The following is a 6475-nucleotide window of genomic DNA, read 5'->3' as shown; positions in this document are numbered from 1 at the left end:
CCTCATCAACTTCTGTTAAAAATGCCGAGGAGCAGAAGCAATCCGTATTAAGCATGCCTAAAGTGAAATCTACAATAACGTCCTTATCAAATACTGTTAAAAATGGCGAGAAGCAGAAGCAACCCGTATTAAGCATGCCTACAATACCTCCAGCAGTTACTGCAGAGAAACCTGCAATAACATCTTCATCAACTTCTGTTAAAAATGCCGAGGAGCAGAAGCAATCCATATTAAGCATGCCTTCAGTGAAACATGCAGTAGCATCCTCTTCGAATACTGTTAAAAAAGCTGAGAGGCAAAAGAAGCTAGTATTAAGCATACCTAAAGTGAAATTTGTAATAACATCCTCATCAACTACTATTAAAAATGCCGAGAAACAGAAGCAACCCGTATTAAGCATGCCTACAATACCTCCAGCGGTCACTGCAGAGAAAGCTGCAATAACATCCTCATCAACTGCTGCTAAAAATGCCGAGGAGCAGAAGCAATCCGTATTAAGCATGCCTACAGTGAAACCTGCAATAGCATCCTCTTCAACTCCTGTTAAAAATGCCGAGAAGCAGAAGAAACTCGTATTAAGCATGCCTAAAGTGAAATTTGTAATAACATCCTCACCAAATACTGTTAAAAATGCCGAGAAACAGAAGCAACCCGTATTAAGTATGCCTACAATTCCTCCAGCTGTCACTGCAGAGAAACCTGCTATAACATCCTCATCAACTACTGTTAAAACCGAGGAGCAGAAGCAAAACGTATCAAGCATGCCTACAGTGAAACCTGCAATAACATCGTCATCAACTGCTGTTAAAAATGCCGAGAAGCAGAAGCAACCCGTATTAAGTATGCCTACAATACCTCCGCCAGTCACTGCAGAGAAACCTGCAATAACATCCTCATCAACTGCTGCTAAAAATGCTGAGAAGCAAAAGCAACCTGTATTAAGCATGCCGGATCTCGATTGGCTTTTTGAGCCGACTATGTCCGATGAACGAATTACTGCTACGTCGTCTAATAACGTAGAACCCGAAGCAATTGTCGACTCTACGACAACGGAAATATTAACAAATCAGAATGAAAACATATCAAAAACCGTCGATGATGTCAGTTCGGAAACTAAACCGCTTACCGCAGCAACTGTGGACGCAGCTGCTTTAGAAAAAGTTACGCCACAGAAGTTAACCTCTGTTACACAACCACCGAAACGCGTCCCAACACCCAATGAAAAAACCGAAGTGAATACCATACTCGCACCCATAATTGTACAACCGATAATACGTATACAAAGTCAAACCAACCGTTTAGAACGCATAGACCCCGCACCGAGTACTTCAAAACAAGCTTTCCCGTTTACAATACCGGAAAGTCTGCCGAATTTAATTGATACACTGGATATTAGTAAAATTGAAGTAAATGATATCAGTCGTCCAGAACGTAATTCCACACCCACACTCGATGAACTTTTCAAAGATGAATACGAATTAAGTTCATCGAATAATTTGCTCTTAGTTCAGGACACAACTGCGCCGCTTGGAGAACCACCGGTCAAACGTTTGTGTGTGGAAAATGTTAATAAAACAAGAACAACAAATGAAGATTTCGACATGTTGAAGAAAGAAGAAAAGCAGCAGAAGAAAGAGCAATGCAAGCAAAATGTTTCAAAAACAACCGATTCGACTAGTTCTAAAACCGTTAATTCGGTACCAAAGCTAACCGAAACGGAAATAACGACAACGACGGCTTCGGACAACGCACATGTACACACGACAGCAGAGAACTACAAACAAAGCGTAGACAGTCAGAATGAAAGTAAAGCTGAAGAAAGTGCTACAAGTAAACAACAACAACAGAAACCTTTGGGAGTTCAACCTCCTAATCAAAAGATCATCACGACTCCAAAGGATTTGACTAGCTCTACAAGCGTTGATTCGATACCAAAGTCAACAAAAACTGAAATGACGACAAGGGCGGCTTCGGACAATGCACATGTACACACGACAGCAGAGAACTACAAACAAAGCGTAGACAGTCGGAATGAAAGTACAGCTGAAGAAAGTGCTACAAGTAAACAACAACAACAGAAACCTTTGGGAGGTCAACCTCCTAAGCAAAAGATCATCACGACGCCAAAGGATTTGACTAGCTCTACAACCGTTGATTCGATACCAAAGTCAACAAAAACTGAAATGACGACAAGGGCGGCTTCGGACAATGCACACGTACACACGACATCAGGGAAATACACAGAAAGCGCAGACAGGCAGAATGAAAAGAAAGCTGAAGAAAGTCCTACAAGTAAACAACAACAACAGAAATCTTTGGAAGTTCAACCAACTAAGCAAAAGGATGACAAATTTTCTAGCAATGAGGAACCGATTCTAATCTGTAAAGAGACATTAATTGCGCTGAAGAAACTTGAAAGTGCCGCCAGATATTGGGCACCGATTACAATGTTTGAAGAGTTTCAACCACTTTCACCACTTGGAATGATGGAAGACTTTCAATCACTTTCGCCGGGAAGCACGCCTGAAAGGTGTACTGAAACATATACAGATACGAAATCAGCAGCTGAAAAACTGAGAATATCACCAAGACAACTCTTAGAAGACTGCAAGGTAGAAAAGAGTGTACCAAAAAAAATAGAAAAGTCAAAAATTTTGCTCTCTCAATCGAATCAGTCAAATGATGTCCAGCAGTTGGGCACCAAAACTGAACTACCCAAAAGTAGATCCTCCGCCACAATGTCTATGACTAAATACGACAGCATCATATGGTCACCGATCGTAATGATGGAAGACTTTCAATCACTTTCGGCGGGAAGCACGCCTGAACGATGTACTGAAACATGTACAGATGCAAAATCATCAGCCGAAAAACGGAAAATATCACCAAGAAAACTCACAGAAGACTACAAGGCAGAAAATAGTGTATCAGAAACATTTGAAAAGTCAAAAGAGCAAATCTCCCAACCGAATCAGTCGAATGATAGTCAGCAGTTGTGCACTAAAACTGTACTACCCAAAAGTATACGCTCCAACACAACTCCTACTGCTAAATACGAAAGTACCGTATGGACACCGATTACAATGATGGAAGACTTTCGATCACTTTCGGCAGAAAGTACGCCTGAAAGGTGTACGGAAACATACACAGATACAAAATCATCAGCTCAAAAACGGAAAATATCAGCAAGACAACTCATAAAAGACTGCAAAGCAGAAAATAGTGTATTAGAAACATTAGAAAATACAAAAGATTTACTCTCTCAACCGAATCAGTTAAATCAGCGTACGCCTAAATACGAAGGAGGTCGCGTATGGTCACCGATTACAATGTTGGAGGACTTTCATTCACTTTCGGCGGGAAGCACGTCTGAAAGTGGTGGTGAAGATACCAAACCATTACCTAAAAAACGGAAAATATCAGCAAGACAACTCATAGAGGACTGCAAGGCGGAAAATAATGTACAAAAAACATTAGATGAGACAAAGGATTTACTCTCCCAACCTAATCAGTCAAATGAAAGTTTACCTTCCCCCACAATGCCTACGACTAATTGCGAAAGCAGTCCTGTGTCAGTCACACCAAGTAGCGATGAGCATAGCACCTGCGCTCGCACCAGCATAGTGCAATGTAAAAACCGCAAAGGCAGTATTACAAGCCCAGCCTTAGCGCATGAATCGCCGCCAAGTGCGAAAAGCAATGCCACGGTAGAGCTCAACACAACAAATGAAAATGTAAAAGCAAACAGTCAGACAGAGAGAACGGAAGGAGAAGACGTACGCCACACACTGTCCGTCAAATCAAACCTCAGCAACAACTTAAAGGATCTTCCGATAGCAGAAGCAATAAGCAAAAGTGAAACTAAAAAGGCCTCTCCAAGCCAAACGCCCACCAAATCACCACGTTCTCGAGTACCACCAAAACCAATGTTAGCTGTAGCGCCAACATTACTTCTCCAAAATGCGAACCGTTTCCATCCATATCATAACTCTCATACAGCGGCGAATGTGGGAAGCACTCATAGAAGTAAACTGACCCCTGAAGGACAACGTCGAGACAGTCTGCTATCAACGCCCGAAAATAACTCAAACAAAAAGAGGGAAAATGTTAAATCGGCTGATAAGACAACGCCGCAACGCAATGCAACAACACGATCATCATTAATGCAATCACGACTCTCCTCACCAAGGTATCAGTCTTCATTCGGTACGCCAGCAATAACTACCGACCCAGCATCGGCTAAGCTAACAGCCGAAGAGGAGGCGGATATAGCGCGTAAACTGACGGAATACCGCACCAATTTACCGCCAGCGAAAACTTATGGCGCACATAAAGAAAATCAACGCTTAGTAAATTTGTATGGAGAAATATTGCGCTTGGAGTATGCAGAACGTGCAATTCGTCGCAAAGCCAAACAATTACGTAACACTCAACGCCTGAAACGCAAACTCCAAACCGAATCGAATCAGGCGCGTTGCAGGAAATCCCCAGAGCACAGAGAAAAGCCAGATGCCACGAATAGTAGTAACGGTAATAAAAGAAGTGATGGTGATGGTCACCGCCAGCATAGATCTAAACAGCAATCACAATATGTAAATAAATTTGGTGAAATCGAAAAATTAGTCGAAAAAGAAAAGGCCACGGAAGATACGGAAGCGAAATGTACTGTTCCATTAACGGCATCCACGGCTTGGGAGCCCAAAATGCCAACCGGTCACGAATTAATTGAACTCCTCAGCAAAACAAAGAAATCGTAGAGCAAATAAGAATGCTTTTCAAATGCATGAGTTGCTGTTGTTGTCGCAAGTAAATGCTTCGATGGGTGAACCAAGAAATTGTAAAGAAAGATTGAGCGTAAAGCACGAAATGTACAAAATATTTATTTAAAAGTTATCAGAACTCAGCTACAAAAATATTTTCCACATAAGTAGCCGGAGAGAAAGACATATTTTCAGGGTTATGTAGCAGTTAGTAGTATTATATTCATACCCTGATATACCCTAGGACTCCATGAAGTTTGCAATACCCAAAAGAAAACGACGGAGACCCTATAAAGTATATATACATAAGTATAAGTGTGTATATAAATGATCAGCTTGACGAGCTGGGTTAATTTAACAATGTCCGTCTGTCTGTCCGTATATAAACTAATTAGTTAGTAATTAGTTTTTTGATCCATCTGAAATTGTGTACATATCCTTTTCTCCCCAAGCAACTACTCATTTATCGGAGTCAATTATATCGAAGCACCACTGGTGGCCATTCAAATTTATCGACCAACAGCAAGTCCTTGTATGAACAACCCTTTATTTGTCAAAATATCTTTACGAAATTTTACTTGGACAACACTACAAAGTTATCTTCACGAAATTTACACTACAGTCGCCGAATATATGTATTGTTCAAATCGGATTACTACCGTATATATATACATATATACATATACATATATACATATATGTAATAGGTGTCAAAGAAAATGGTCGTTTAAAAAGAAATTCTTGTATCAAGTTTTTATATTTGTAAAGGGTACTGCAGCTTTGGTTCAACCGAAATTAACCTTTTTATCCTTATTAGCTTCTTTGACTTAGATTTGGAGCTGTTTATAGAATTTAGAATAGTTTTTGTAGCAACACCGATTAAAATGTAGAATTGCTAGCTTCTATTCACTACTGCTAACCTTTTTCCCCCCATCTTAAAAGTGACAGTTCATTGCTTTCAATAATGGCATACAAATTAGTATGCCATATAATGTATTCCATTAGCAATATGGAGTCTCCATCCAGACAAAAAAATTGTTGCTTTTCGAGATGACCAGTAAAAGCAAGAATTCTCCAGTTAGCTGCAGAGTATATCTCTTTAGTGTAACTAACCAAAACAGTCGGGTCCACGACCCATATTTTTACTCGATTAAGAACTCTCAACTCACAACATTCTTCAAAATTATTCCACCGTTACGGCAATAAGAAATACATAATGAATCAACATATGATGACCTACGGCGATATGTTTTGGGCATAACTTTGTCCTCTACACCATATATTTTATTTGGAAAAAAATTATAAAAACAATTGTCTCGAAGATTAGTTTTTTTATTTTTATAGTATTTTTCTCGCGTTTTACCAACAGTTACAATACTTTATGACATTTTACTGCCATTATTTTTTTAATAGCGAGTTTGAAACTAGGGTCGATATAAAATCTCTACGGGAACACTCATAATGATCGGTTGAACGCGCAAAATATTGATTTCTTACCCGTAAATATTACGAACGCTTTATTATTGTAAATTACCATTTAAACTACGCTTTTACATTAAGCCAACATTGTAATTATCTACACACATACGTACGAGTAACTCCAATATTAAGAATTAGTTTATATAGCTTAAGCTTATCAAGTCAATTTATATTTGTAGTTTAAGAAAAAAATTAATTTTTCTTATTTATTACAGAGCAATTAATATGTTTTTAAT

Source organism: Bactrocera latifrons, unplaced genomic scaffold, assembly GCF_001853355.1.
Source record: "Bactrocera latifrons isolate USDA-ARS-PBARC rearing strain unplaced genomic scaffold, ASM185335v1 scaffold_1, whole genome shotgun sequence".
Taxonomy (NCBI): domain Eukaryota; kingdom Metazoa; phylum Arthropoda; class Insecta; order Diptera; family Tephritidae; genus Bactrocera; species Bactrocera latifrons.
This window is presented reverse-complemented; position numbering follows the sequence as displayed.